Source organism: Argiope bruennichi, chromosome 10 (genome assembly GCF_947563725.1).
Source record: "Argiope bruennichi chromosome 10, qqArgBrue1.1, whole genome shotgun sequence".
In the NCBI taxonomy this organism is placed as follows: domain Eukaryota; kingdom Metazoa; phylum Arthropoda; class Arachnida; order Araneae; family Araneidae; genus Argiope; species Argiope bruennichi.
The window spans coordinates 108,770,831-108,786,904 of record NC_079160.1 but is presented as its reverse complement, the minus strand read 5'-3'; positions in this window follow the sequence as shown (position 1 = coordinate 108,786,904).

The following is a 16,074-nucleotide window of genomic DNA, read 5'->3' as shown; positions in this document are numbered from 1 at the left end:
TGATAGCGGTTCAAAATTACGAGGTCCATCCCAAAATTGCCCTAGTGTTGCTTTAAAATGGGACGTTAATATAACTAAAACTAAACCTCTACCTCATAATATTAAAAACGTAAAAAAAAAAAAAAAAAAAAAAAAAAAGCATTTGGATGTCTTTTTTTTTCCCTCTCAAGCATGAAAAGTTCGAATTCACTAAATGTTGATTTCTTTTATCATAATCAATAATAATACCATGAAAAAACAAACATACTGTAAATAATTAATCTGTATAAGTCTTCTACACTGCATATTATAACTATATTTCCAAATTGCAATGTCATGAAAGTATAACCATGTATCCTTATATTCGAATATCCATAAACAACATTAGCCATTATTATAAAAGTATTTTTTTAATAAAAATAATTAACATTTAATTCAGCATTAATAATACCATATTTTACAATGTTCTGCAAAAACTTTTAAGTTTTTAAATTTAATTTTGGCGGAAAGATGTTTCATTTATACCATGATTTGATTGTGAATATTTTTATTAATTTTACGGATGTATCAAAAATCAACAATGAAAGGGGAAATTCTCAATTCGCCTAGGATTTTATATCCAATGTCAGAGTAGCTGTCTTTTATAAGGACAACTACTGTTTTTTCTTAATAACTTGCTAATAATGTTTTTTTTTTTTTTTTTTTTTACAAAAATGATTCATAAAATTGATTTCAGAAGAAAAAAGACAAAAAAAATTTAAGAGGAGAAAAAAAATTTCATGTTTTCTACATTAAAAATTGCCGACAGTTTTGACATTTAATTTAAGAATACAAAATCAGTTACATCATAATTATTGCAGTAATTCCGAGTAAATATTTCCTTCTTCGGATATTTATCGTTTTAAGGAACGATTTCATTACACTGTGTTTGCAATTTCATAGATTGAAATATGGTATTCAAATTTCATGTTATAGGTCAATTTGTTATACGAATTCAAAGGAGGTATAGAAAATTTCAAAATAAGAGTGCATTAGAGCAAAAAGTTAATGAAATAGTCTGTTAAATAATAGATAGATAATTTGAAACAAAATGCTTATGTTTAGATCTAAAATAAGCCTCTATATTGTGTAGATTGTCCTTATAATAGAGAAAGCATCTGATGGAATGTGTTTCTACTGTGATGTATAGTTAAAAATCAGCGAATAAGCAGAGCCGGATTAAGCCTTATAGGGGCCCTTTGGCAATGCCAGTTTCGAATGTCTCCTTTCTCAGCCCTAATCTTCACAATTGTGTTTAATTTTTTTTAATCATCTTTGTATCTACATTTTTTAGGTAAGCGAATATATGACGTGAAGAAATAACAAAAAATTTAATTGATAGTCACCTTCAGAAAAGTTCATTTCATCGCTTCGAGTGAAAAAATACTTAAATTTGAAAGTAATTTTGAAATGAATATTAAGGAGAAAATTATCACAAAACTCATTTGTAAGATAATCTAAGTACTTGGATTCAAAGTTTGCCAAATTTTTTGACTTGTAAATCAAGTGACCAACTGAAAAAAAAATCTGCGAGCAGTTATGAAACCATGGGAAAAAATCAAATAAATAATTATTGGAACTTCAGACAATAATTGTCTTAATTTGTATAATATCAAATGCACGGTCCATATAAATCAAAAGTAAATACAAAATTACATTAAATCGAAAATACTTAAAAGAAAACATTAGGCTTCTCGCTTTAAAACTGGGTCACCCCAGGCAGTTTTATACTTTGCTTAGATTAGATTATCAAAGACGAGTACTTATGATACAGAAGACCTACAATAACTGTTTTTGCTTTTTTTAAGTAACAGAAAAATCACTTGATCAGAATGTGTGTGGATGCAATTGGAAATATTCAGAGAATTAGGAATCGCTCGGAATGTCATATTTAGTTTATAACATTGGTTCCTAGAGGATGGAAACCAAAGATAACCCTTCGGGCCGTCCTCGGGTTGCAAAAATATTACCGGTGTTTTTCACTAACTGTCAAAAGTAACTAGGAAAACGATGCAGTGAACTTTTTCCGATATTTGTTGGTTTCTACAGTTTCAAAGGAATAGAATTGGGAAGATGTGATCGATGCAAACGGAAATATCCAGGAATCGCTCGGAATGTCGTATTTAGTTTATAACATTGGTTCCTAGAGGATGGAAACCAAAGATAACCCTTCGGGCCGTCCTCGGGTTGCAAAAATATTACCGGTGTTTTTCACTAACTGTCAAAAGTAACTAGGAAAACGATGCAGTGAACTTTTTCCGATATTTGTTGGTTTCTACAGTTTCAAAGGAATAGAATTGGGAAGATGTGATCGATGCAAACGGAAATATCCAGGAATCGCTCGGAATGTCGTATTTAGTTTATAACATTGGTTCCTAGAGGATGGAAACCAAAGATAACCCTTCGGGCCGTCCTCGGGTTGCAAAAATATTACCGGTGTTTTTCACTAACTGTCAAAAGTAACTAGGAAAACGATGCAGTGAACTTTTTCCGATATTTGTTGGTTTCTACAGTTTCAAAGGAATAGAATTGGGAAGATGTGATCGATGCAAACGGAAATATCCAGGAATCGCTCGGAATGTCGTATTTAGTTTATAACATTGGTTCCTAGAGGATGGAAACCAAAGATAACCCTTCGGGCCGTCCTCGGGTTGCAAAAATATTACCGGTGTTTTTCACTAACTGTCAAAAGTAACTAGGAAAACGATGCAGTGAACTTTTTCCGATATTTGTTGGTTTCTACAGTTTCAAAGGAATAGAATTGGGAAGATGTGATCGATGCAAACGGAAATATCCAGGAATCGCTCGGAATGTCGTATTTAGTTTATAACATTGGTTCCTAGAGGATGGAAACCAAAGATAACCCTTCGGGCCGTCCTCGGGTTGCAAAAATATTACCGGTGTTTTTCACTAACTGTCAAAAGTAACTAGGAAAACGATGCAGTGAACTTTTTCCGATATTTGTTGGTTTCTACAGTTTCAAAGGAATAGAATTGGGAAGATGTGATCGATGCAAACGGAAATATCCAGGAATCGCTCGGAATGTCGTATTTAGTTTATAACATTGGTTCCTAGAGGATGGAAACTGAAGATGGCCCTTCAGGCCGTGCTCGGGTGACAAAAGTACTGCTATTTTTCTTACTGTCACAAGTAACTAAGAAAACGATGCAGTGAACATTTGTTGGTCTTTGAGGTATCGAAGCGATAGAATTAGTAGAGTATGATCTATAATACCAACAAGATATGTTCCGGCCTGCTATTCTGGTTCAGTGAGCATGTTAAGTTAAGCTTGTTAAGTATTTCGTTTGTCTAGGAATCATATTCATCTGACGAAACCTAGGGACTAGGAAAAAATGTTATTGAATATTACTAAGGGCTAGAGTATTGCTTTAGGATAACACGATCCTGAGTTTTCAAACAAAACTCCATGCCTGTTACCGAAGAAGCATGACACTTCAGATTTTTCATGATATTATTCAGTAATGTCTACTCGTGCAATAGGCGGAGATTTTGTCTTTACGAACGGCAATGAACAGAGCCGGCCTTCTCTTCAAAGGGGCCTGGGTAAAAGAAGTAAGAAAAACCCTAATTTTTTTGTAAAGCAAAAAAAAAAAAAAAAAAATACAAATCTGAACAAATATTATTAATGTATATTTATTTAATGCGTGATTTTATTTATTTATTTATTTTGCTAATACATCAATTACTTCAGAAAAATTACAATTTTTTGCACTTTCTTTTTCGATGCTTAATACTCAAGTGCATTTAAGCGTTCTGAACACATCCTTGACCGAAGAGAATTCTTTTTTAATTTTAATTTGCTGAAAAAGCGCTCAGCACTGGCAACGTAAAGAAAGGTTTTAATACAATTAATACATTTAGAAATAACTTATTATAATTATTGTTTAGTATGCATTGCAATATGTATTGTACGTTATTTACATCTCTTTCATTCAAAATCAAATCAAACAAATACAAACAAATTTCTTTGATTAAGTTTTCATCTTCATCTCTTATAAATCTTTTATAACATTTTTGGAACATTTCTCTAATTCATATTTTGTATCCTGTGACAAAGCCTGACGACAGCTACGCAAACACCTTCAATAGCTCTTAATCTCTCACTTAGAATAAATTTCAATTTTTCTGGCGTCTTTGTGGTTTCTAAGGGTTTAAGACTGAAATTATGTATAAAGCTTCAAGGATAAATGTAGGAAGAAGGTATATAAATTATTTATATCATTTTTCAAAATATTAAGTTCTTCATGTATAAAACAGATTTCTAATTAAAGATTAGTTTAACAGAAAATGAAAAAGAGCTACAAAATACTAATTGTATTTAATACATTCCATATTATTAAATTTTAATAAATGAATGGTTGCATTTCACTTTCCAAATTTTGAGCATTATTAACATCTGATGAAGTCGTGTCCGCGTTACAACGGAAAATGGAGTCCAGTAGCTTCTGAGGGTAAAGACCCCTGAACATCCGAAGGCAGTAGTCTGACTTCCAGCTCATGTGACGATGACACTCACTTGCACAACCCCTTTTTACAAGGGGACTCTTTCACACACCTCACAGATAGATCACAAGGGGAAGAACAACCATGCCCTACCAGGATTCGAACCCGAAATGCCCATATCACGGGGAAGACGCGCTACCCCTAGGCCAGCATGCCGGTGACTTAATATATAAAGTATTTTAAATTTGGATTGACAGTCTGTCGATCTGTTCGTTCACAAGCGTGTAAACGTAGTAACAGCGATTTAATCTAATAATTGATCTTATCATTAAAATAGTTTGGTATAGAATTTTGAGTTTCATTTGCTTGATAAATGAGCGTCCAAAATGCATATTCGGTTTTCTTCATTATTCTACGAAGCACTAAACGCTCATGTAAGGGATTTTGAAAATTGGTACTTCTTAAATTGATGTTTTTTTCTGCATTAGTTTCTCTCTCATTTTCTGCATTGAATTTTATCTCTCAGCATATTTTTGCGCGTTTCTTCATTTTTTTTTTCACTTTTCTTTTATTTTCCACTTTTTTTGTTTAACTAATCATTACACTTATAAGAAATGGCAATTTACCTCAAATACAGCACAGGGCATAAACTAATTTCTTAATATAATAAGAAAAGAAAATTTGTTCACAAATTTTCCTCAACACATTTTTTACAAATTTTAATCAATTTCAATCTCGATCGATAGTATTCGTTTAAAATCCCTCATGAAAAAATCTAATTAATATTCGAAAAAATATAGAAATTAAAACCCACATAATTTAATTAAATATTAACTCCCCTCTTTGCCCCCCTCTAGTATTCTATGCTTGATTATTAGATTTATTCCATTGTTAACTTAGTAATAATCAATGGTTATGTTTCAGTTGTCATTGGATGCAGAAGGTTTCAACAATCACTCTTATTATTGTTGTTAGCAGAAATATTACTGTTTAATGTTAAACAAACGCACAAAATACAAACAATATAATAGATGAAACAATGAATCCACCTTCTGCTGTTCTGTTAAGAATCATTTCTCTTTTTGCAACTGATCGTTGTGCGACTTTTTTTGCTAAGCTATGCTTGGTGCGTTTTGTGAACATTTCAATGAGGCTACGGCCATCATTGGATGGATCGTCCTATGGACGATCTGGGAACTGTTGAAATGTTACATGTTTCCTCACCTGCCCTCAATCGGAGATCTGTTTTTCGATCCCGATTTGGATCAAGATGTTGATACACCATCTGATCCACCTGTGACTAGAGTAGAATCCGTCCCAGTGGTTCACTCCTACACGGTATTTAGGATTTGTCAGGCTTTAGAACTTCCAGCGAAACTGGCTCCATCTGCAATCCAGAAGTCTGATATCCCTGTTGTAGAATCCTATACGGTCTACAAGCTGTGTTCTGCTCTGGGTTTGCCTGCACGGATGGCTCCTGTCGGAGTGCCAGTTGTAGAATCCTTTGCAATCTACCAGTTCTGCTTAGCCTTGGATATTCCAGTGAGATACCGGTCGCAGAATGACGCAGTTTAACATCAAAACTGTCGCTGGCTGCCCGATGCAGTTTTCAGATCTGAACTGTCTTCGGTTGCAGCGATGGAGGGTGGGTGGGCGGGGAACAAAAGTAGCCCACCTCCACGTGGTGTTCCCTGGGCAACGGTGCAGTTCTTTGGAACTGCATCGGCTAAGAGGCTACTCAAATATGAAACAAATAATGAGTTTTTTATTTAATTTGATAAAACTATACACCTAATTTTTGATTTTTAGTTTTAATGCCCCAAAATTTCATTACAAGCACCATATTCAGAACATGCAGAATTTGTACTTATGGTAGCAACAACTGCAATGTTTTTTAGATATACGTAAGAATTATATATTTTTTATCCTAAAAAATAAAAAAGAATTTAAAATATGTATTTGACAAAGAATTGTTGTAGAACTCACACATACAGAAAATTAGTACTGTTCACAATCATAAATCTGATGGAAGAATCTTACAATGGCTTGAATTTGAAAAATTATAGTAACAAAAATTTACAAATTCATTACATAATTCGTCGCTATATATTTATAGCCGGTTATGACAAAGTAGATTAAAGGGCTTATGGTCACAGCCGACCCTTTTTTCAAAGGGGTCTGGGTGCAAGAAATCATTTGAGGCCCTAATTTTTTGTAAAAAAAAAAAAAAAAAAAAAATCTGAACATATATTATTAATGCATATTTATTTAATGCGGTTTTTTTTGTTGCTAATACATTAATTATTTCAGAAAAATTACAATTTTTTTTCGACGCTTCATACAGCAAGTGCATTTAAGCGTTCTGAATGCATGCATGACCGAAGATAATTCTTTTTTTTTTTTAATTTTGCTGAAAGAGCGCTCAGCTTACAATTAATACATTTAGAAATAAATAACTCATTATAATTATTATGTAGTATGCATTGCAATATGTCTTGTGCGTTATTTACATCTCTTTCATTCAAAATAAAATCCTGTAACAAACAAATTTCTTGGATTAAGTTTTCATCTACATCTGTGTTATAAAACTTTACAAAGTTTTTGGAACATTTCTCTAATTCATATTTTTCTAAAGCTGTTATATCAGTGATTAATTTGAAATCAAAAATACCATTTCGTATACTTTTGAACCCATCTTCTATTGTACAATAACAGTTTCAATTACAGTGTTAAAAAAATAACATCTAAATTCCACTACCGGGTATTTTTTTATAACCTCGGAACATAATCTTTTCCTTTTTCGAATTCCTTTTTCAGGAAAATGTTCAAATTATGTGTCGTGGCTGGTTCGTGAGTGCTTTGAAAAAATAGGCAAATAGAAAATTTAACAAATTTATTGCAGATTCGTTCGAGTTACTCTGCTCAGTAACTCCTTCTCCTCCAAGAGCAAACACTCGAATGACATCACACTTTTAATTACACTCGCGCTAGTTGCCTAGCGCCATCTATGAACGTTTATTTCCTAACGCTTCAAAATCCAATCACTACACCCCCAACGTAAGAGTAGTGTTTATATGAAAACATAAACATACCTCTGAATTATAATTATGAATTGGATTTTAAAACGTATCTAATAACATCAAATTATCCAAATAAAAATAAACACAAATGCAAAGTTAATTCGAATGAATAAATAATTACTAACAAACATTTAAGAAAGCAATGAGGTAAAATAAGAAATGCACAATTGAATATAAATACCATCTTGATAATAAGAAACTCACTTATCAGTTAATATACATTAATATATACTTAATAATGTATATAATCACTTATCAACTAACAAACACAAGTTTATAATGAATATAATCAATTAGTAAATATTAATACATAATTAAGAAAGTATTTCACTTGATAAACATTACTCAAATGATATTTCAAATATAACCAAAACTGCTGAATGAAAATTTATAACAAACACTAGAAAACGTTATATTCCTATTTCAAATAGTTTTGCACATTATACTCTTAACCAAACTTGAGAATACCAATTATTCAACATATTAAGAAAATGATAAACAAAACAAAAAAAAACATTAAAACAAATATACATAATATCAAGCATAAATTATTATTATTTTATAGTCACTAATCCCATATTGATATATAAAACAGAAAAATGATATTAGTACTAAAAAATGTTTTTCAGTCTATTTTGGTAATAAACGTGACAGAGCATCAGCATGTGGCATTTTAGAACCAGGGCAATGTTTTAATGTTGTTCCGACCTGTCACTGTGCTGCCCTCTTGCGGCAAAGGGAAAAACACTTCAGTGTAGCGTTAGCGAGTGTGTGTGCGGTAGCAAGGCTGCGCCTGCTAAGCAATGATGACCAGAATAAAAGGAAAAAGAGTCCAAATTTATTCTTGTATTGTGATTTTTTAATAATGTGAGAGCTATCGACATAAATTTAGTGCTTGTGTAATCATATGGTCCGTCGAGCCGGAGTGGAAATAGCGATCAGCGATGGATTACGTTTTTTTTGTGTGTGAAAATATGCGAAGTGGATTAGCGTAGGCTTAGGAAACGAAACTTGTGCTTGAGTGGTGTTTTTTGTTTCTGTTCTCTGTGTTTTCGCGTATTCTCTCGTCCCAATTCTCAAGGATAATTATTGTGGGTAAGTGTTCAATTACTTAAATTTTCGTTATGTCTTTGTCTAGTTTGAAGAAAGACGAATTAAAGAGTTTGTGTACGGAATTAAATATTAAATTTGCATCTTCCGCTAAAGTTGTAGATTTGATAAGTATAATTGAGAATAGTGACATTTATAAGCAAAGAATTGAGGTTGTGAAAAATTTAATTAAAGAGATTTCAGACGAAAGAAGTAAAAATTCGGATCAAGCCGAAAACGAAAGGCGTGTATTAGAACAAAAATTGGAGATTGAAAGGCTTTCGCTTTTGCGTGTAGAGAAAGAAATAGAGCTTTTAAAGCTCAAATCCTCATCGTGTGAGCTTAGCGATAATGAACAGAGTTTTAGTTTAGAGAATTTAATTAAGAGTATCAAAGTTTTGACGATTCCTGTTCCCAAAAATGCTGAATGTTTTAATCTCTTTTTCAATTCGCTCGAAAAAGCTTTCAAAACAAAAGGAGTTAGTGATAAATTTAAAGCGGAAATTCTGTTAAATCTTTTAGGGGATAGAATTGGCAATTTAATGGTTTATATCAAAGAAGAAGAGTTGAGTGACTATGAAAAAATTAAATCTATTGTCTTAAAACAATTTCAACCAACTTATCAAGAATGTCTAAAACAATTTAAAAGTGCAGTAAAATTGCCAACAGAAAATTATGTGCAATTTGCTTCAAGAGTTAGATCTGTTTTTGAGTATTACATTCAACTTCGTAATGTGAATGATTTTTCTAAATTGTGTGAGTTAATGGTTTCTGATCAGATTTTTAGCACTCTTCCTCAAGATTTAAAAAGTCATATCAGTATTAAACAAGGAGAATCTGTTTTTAATGTGCAGGAATTAAGTAGAGAATGTGATTTATTTGTGGCTTCTAAAACCGGAACCAAAACTGAGTTTTCCCGCGCAATCGTTACGAATAAAAATGAGCAAAGGAATTTCGGTAAAGGAAATTTTGAGAATCGTAATAGAAATGTTTCTAAAGTGTTCTTATCGAATACTAATTCTAAATGCGTTATGTGCCAGAACAACCACTCAATATTTAAATGTCAGGAATTTCAAAAACTTTCTGTTAGTGATAGAGTTGCATTTGTGAAATCCCAAAACTTATGTTTTAAATGCCTCTCACCAATGTGCAATGTGAAAAAGTGTTCTGCAAGAAATTGCTTTTGTAATAAACCTCATCATAGGTTACTTCATTATCCCAGAGAGTTTGATCATCTCAGTGGGAGTGGTAAAACCGAAACTAGTACCATAGTTAATAAAGGGGAAAGTTCAACTTTAAACCCGGAAGTTAATTCCTTTTATCCAACTTCTTGCGCAACTAATGAAAATGTGCAATCGACATTTTCAGCTACGAGTACGGTTGAAAATAAACAAATGAGAACTGTATTGTTAAGCACGGCTAAATTTTATATTCGAGATAAATTTGGGAATCTGCAATGTGTTAGAGGGTTACTGGATGTAGGAAGTCAGTCCGATATTATGACTTCGGAGTGTGCAAACAGATTAGGGTTAAAACAAGAAAAAATAAATGTAACAATTTCATGTTTAAATAATTCCTCAATGACTGTTACCAAATTTATTAAAGCTGAAATTTCAAATGCTGATAAGAGCTTTAAGCAAAATTTTGAGTTTCTTGTTGTAGATAAAATCACTGAGTTAACCCCAATTAAATATTTAAGTGTTAAAGAACAAATTCCTTCTAATATTAATTTGGCTGATAATTTTATGGTACCCCAAAAAGTTGATTGTCTCCTAGGTGCTAAATCGTTCTATCATTTGTTGAGGCCAGAAAAGATCTACTCATCAAATGCAGAGTTGTTTTTTCAAAATAGTGTTTTTGGACTTTTGGCTTGCGGTAGTGTAATGGAATTTGATTCCCCAAAAATTCATTGTGGGTTAATTATTGATGAAGATTTAAACAATACCATGAAAAAATTCTGGGAACTAGAAACTGTTGAGTTAGAGACCTCTAAATCCCATGAGGCAAAAATCGCTGAGGAACATTTTGTTAAAACTCATTATAGAGAGCCTAGTGGAAAATATGTAGTCACAATCCCACTTAAAGAGGAACCTAGTTGTTTAGGCGAGTCTAAAAGTATAGCATTAAAAAGATTAAATTCACTTTGGAGTAAACTATCTAGTGATAAAACTTATTTAAAATTGTATGAAGAATTTATTAATGAGTATGAAAAGTTGGGACATATGAGAGACGTGACGCATGAGACAGAACCAGAAACAGTGTATTACATGCCCCATCATGGAGTATATAGACCAGAGAAAATGACCACTAAGCTTCGTGTAGTATTTAATGCCTCTAGTGCAACCACGAATGGAACATCATTCAATAGCTTACAATTTAATGGGGGAATTGTGCAGGAGGACTTAATTTCAATTATGATGCGATTCCGCAAACATCCATATGCATTTATTGCGGACATTGAGAAAATGTATAGGATGATTTACATTCATCCTAGTCAGCGGAACCTACAAAGAATACTTTGGAAGGACAGTGAGTATGGTTCAGTGAAAACGTTTGAACTGTCGACAATTACTTACGGTACTACTAGTGCCCCATTTTTAGCTACTCGAACGCTAATTCAAATTGCAAGGGATGAGGGACACAATTTTCCCCTTGCAGCACCCGTTGTTGAGAAAGATTTTTATGTGGACGATGTGCTATCTGGTGCTAAGACTTTACCCGTATGCATAGAGATGCAACAGCAGCTCACTTCCATGTTAAAACGAGCTGGCATGAACTTGCATAAATGGCGAGGCAATCATCCTCAGTTGTCTACCACTTCTGGATGCAACTACGACTTTGCAGACTGTGATAACAAAACTTTAGGTGTCACGTGGGACCATACTAATGACTGTTTTCGTTTTAAGGTGTCCATAACTTCAACGGATGTTCATACTAAACGAACAGTTCTATCCACAATAGCCAAGTTGTTTGACCCTCTGGGCCTCCTTGGTCCTGTGATTTCACTAGCGAAAATCTTTCTACAAAAATTGTGGCTTCTAAATCTTCAATGGGATGATCAGCTTCCTCCTGAAAATCATAGTGAATGGGAGAAGTTTTCAACCGAGTTACAGTGCATTAACAACATCAAGGTGAGCAGATGTATTCTTCCATTTTCCGACGTCGAAGCTATAGAGCTTCATGGTTTCAGCGACGCTTCTGAAGCTGCCTTTGGAGCTGTTGTGTACTGCAAATCCCAAACACCTGCTGGTGAGGTTGTTGTCAAGATGGTGGCCAGTAAATCCAGAGTGGCTCCACTGAAGAAGCTCACAATCCCGAGATTGGAGCTCTGCGCTGCTGTGCTGCTGGTGAAATTGATGCAGCGTATCCAGTCGGCTCTTCGATTGAAAGTGTCCAATACCTATTACTGGAGCGATAGTATGATTGTGCTGTCATGGATTAAAAAAGAGACGTCCCAGTTAAAAACCTTCGTGACAAACCGTGTAGCCACACTTCAAGACCTTTCGTGTCAGGAGCAGTGGAGACATGTTTCGTCAGTAGATAATCCAGCTGATCTTATCAGTCGTGGTGTAAATCCGTCCAAAATGCTCGAGAGTAACTTGTGGTGGGAAGGCCCTGCCTTTCTAAAAAACAGTGAATATCCATGCAGAGAAATCTCTGACTCTGTGATAAAGGACGATGTAGACTGTGAACTCAAAAAAGTTGACTGTGAAAGTGTTTTAGTTACTACATTGAACAATTCATGTGTTACTGATATTCTTAATTGTAGTAATAGTTATACTAAAATATTGCATGTAATAAGTTATGTTTTCAGATTTCTCCACAACTTGAGAAGTCCAACTGAAAGGAGTCTGGGTCCCTTGACAACAGAGGAAATTAGGAAGGCTGAAACCTTCATAATAAAGGAAATCCAGAGTAGGGAATTTTCAGAAGAGTTAAGGTGTTTAAATAAAAATAAACCTGTTCTTGGCAAAAGTATGTCATCGGATGAAAGATTTAATATTATTATGGATTGATGAAAATTGTACCTTTCGATTCTGTTTCACCATTATGGTAATGTGATAGAACTGCTGTTTTATGGAAATTATTTTGTTACAGCAATTTTGTGAAATTTTTATATATTAACTGTTAAACTGCTTCATAGTATTGCATAAGAAATTGTGATTTAAATTAATGCAGCTATTTATATCAAACTCATGTGAAAATTGAATATGAGATTAATATCTGTTAGTAATTTATAGAAAAATATATTTATTTTGTTATGCATATTACTTACTTTATTAAATATTTTCTATTCTCTAGCTTTGTCCAAGTGGAAGGTAGAAAAAGATAATGTAAAAATCAATGAGTTAGTGCTTCTTAAAGATGAAAACCTACCCCCTCAAAAATGGGCATTAGGTAGAATAATTGAGTGTTATCTGGGTGAAGATAAAAGGGTCAGAGTTGTAAAAGTTAAAACTCAATCTGGAGTTTATAAAAGAGCCATTTCAAAAATTTGTATTTTACCTATTGATGTGTAATCTAATATTAGTGTTCTTTATTGTGTGATTAATGTTATTACCTTGTAATGTGTAGTGTTTAAAATCTGAATTTGTATGTTTTTATTCAGCATTGTGCATTGAATTGTGATATTTCATAGTTTTTCCTTGTGTGTGTGTGTTGACAACATTATGTCAAGGCGGGCGGTATGTTCCGACCTGTCACTGTGCTGCCCTCTTGCGGCAAAGGGAAAAACACTTCAGTGTAGCGTTAGCGAGTGTGTGTGCGGTAGCAAGGCTGCGCCTGCTAAGCAATGATGACCAGAATAAAAGGAAAAAGAGTCCAAATTTATTCTTGTGTTGTGATTTTTTAATAATGTGAGATCTATCGACATAAATTTAGTGCTTGTGTAATCAAATGTTATGTTGAATCTCTGCAAGGCAAATACCCACCTTTGTAGTCGAGATGACTGAGGAGCGCACTTGGTCAGATAAGGAAGGGGGTTATGATCGGTAAAAATGTGGATCTCGGATCCAAACACAAGGGTTTCAAACTTTTTCAAGCTCCAAACTATAGCAAATGCTTCCCGTTCGATTGTCGACCAAGATTGTCGGCTTTTGTTTAATTTTTGACTTGCATAAGCGATATGGCACATTTTCCCATCAACAGTCTGTGATAAACACGAGCCAATCCCGATTGACGAGGCATCACAATGAATCACAAAGGGTTTGTTCATATTCGGGGTGTGTAGAGTAGGAGCGTGTAGCAATGCTGATTTTACTTTTTCAAAAGCAACACTATGCATTTCACACCATGGCAACACATCAGGGCTTTTTTTCTTAGTTAGTTCCGTTAATGGAAAGGCAATCTCGGCGAAATTCGCAATATAATCACTATAATAGTTGAACAGGCCAAGAGCACTACGTAGTTGTTTCTTGGTTTCAGGTACGGGCAAACGAGAGATCGTTTCCAACTTAGCTGGATCAGCTTGATGCTTTCCTGAGCCAATTATATGTCCCAGGTATGAAATTTCAGATTTCGCAAAAGCACACTTTGAAAGATTAACAGTGAATTGAAGCTCTTCCAATCTATCCAGCACCAAATGAAGATGTTTCAAGTGAGAGGGAATATCATTGGAGAATATAGCAATGTCATCAATATAAGCACGGCAAAATTCTCTGTATGGTGACAATGCTTTGTTCATTTCCCTTTGAAAAGTTGCAGCTGCATTTTTCAGCCCAAAAGGCATTACCTTAAAACGATATTGTGCTCTATGGGTCTTAAAAGATGTATAATCCCGCGAATCTTCTTCCATGGGAAGCGAATAGTACCCCTTCAAAAGATCTAACACACTAATCACATTTGCCTGTCCTATGGAATATATTAATTCCGTTGCGTCTTCCATGGGGAAATCGTCGGTTTTAGTCACTGCATTCAAAGCTCGATAATCCACGCATATAATGATAGACCCATCCTTCTTGTTTACACAGACTATAGGATAAGCAATGTCAGCTGAGCTCTCTTCGATTAGATCTAGTTTTAGGAGTTCTTCGATTTGGGAGTCTATTTGAGGTTTCAACGCTTCAGGAATCCTGTACACGTAAGGTTTTTTCCTTTCTTTATCGTCCTCTAATTTTATCTTGTGATGACCAACCTTTGCAACTCTAAATTGTCCGGTAAATATTGAATGATGATTCCGCAATAAGTTCAGGATTTGATGTTTCACTTCCTCAGAAAGATGTCGCAAATCCACTTGATCAAATATCTCTTTCCAGTAACATACATTTTTATAACTGGGGGATGAATAAACTTCTCCAAAGTCTGCATCATCTTCAAAGATCATGCATACAGCATTAATTCTTGGATAGTATTTCCGAATTTTATTCGCATGACAATGCCGAATTTTTCCATCGCTAAGTTTTACTTTATATGAATGTGGAGGGCAATGCTCGATAACTTCTCCAGGACCAGTCCAACGGGCATACAATTTGTTCGATGAATCAGGTATTAATAAATAAACTTGGTCACCTGGCTTAAATTCCTTAGAAGCGGTTCGGCGGTTAAAATATTCTGCATATGCCTGCTGTTTACCAGAAGCGATGAGAGATGCTTCCTCTGCAGCTCTTTCTAAGTTTATTTTTTGCTCCTGTAAATAATCCACAACTGATTTCTCCATGTTTAACGGAATGGCAATATCACCACACCAGCTCGATTTTAGAACACTGAGAGGCCCTCGTGCTTCACGTCCATACATCAACTTGAATGGCGAAACACCGTCGTACAGTTAGGAACTTCCCTGTACGCAAAAAGCATATACAAAATGTATTTATCCCAATTACTCGGATCAGTTCTGATAATGTGATGGAGTGAATTTTTGAACACCCTATTATATCTTTCTATAAGGCCATTCCCAGCTGGATGGTTAGGCGTCGTAAATCTGGGAGCACAACCTAATCTTTTCATGAATTCCTGGGTTAACTTAGAAATAAAGTTCGTTCCATTATCACTTGCAATAACATTGGGTATTCCAGTCCGCATGAATATCTCCAATAAAGCATCACACGTAGCTTTAGCCGTTAACGAACGAAGAGGGATAGCCTCCGGCCATCGAGAATGCTGGTCCATTAGACATATTACATACTTATGCCGACGAGCAGAAGTGGGTTCAATGGGTCCTATTAGGTCTATATTTACTATCCCAAATGGCAATTCCGGACGGAGAACAAGAGTAATAGGAATTTTATCAATCATTTTTTCCGGACTCCTCAACTGGCATTCTTTACAGGATTTACAAAAGTTTTTGATATCATCTGTCATATTTGGCCAATAAAAACTGTATTTAATTATTTCACTAGTCTTTTTTAATCCCATATGGCATCCGAAAATTGATTCATGTGCTAATTTAAGAACTTGCTGTCTCTTATTTTTAGGCAAAACCAACTGA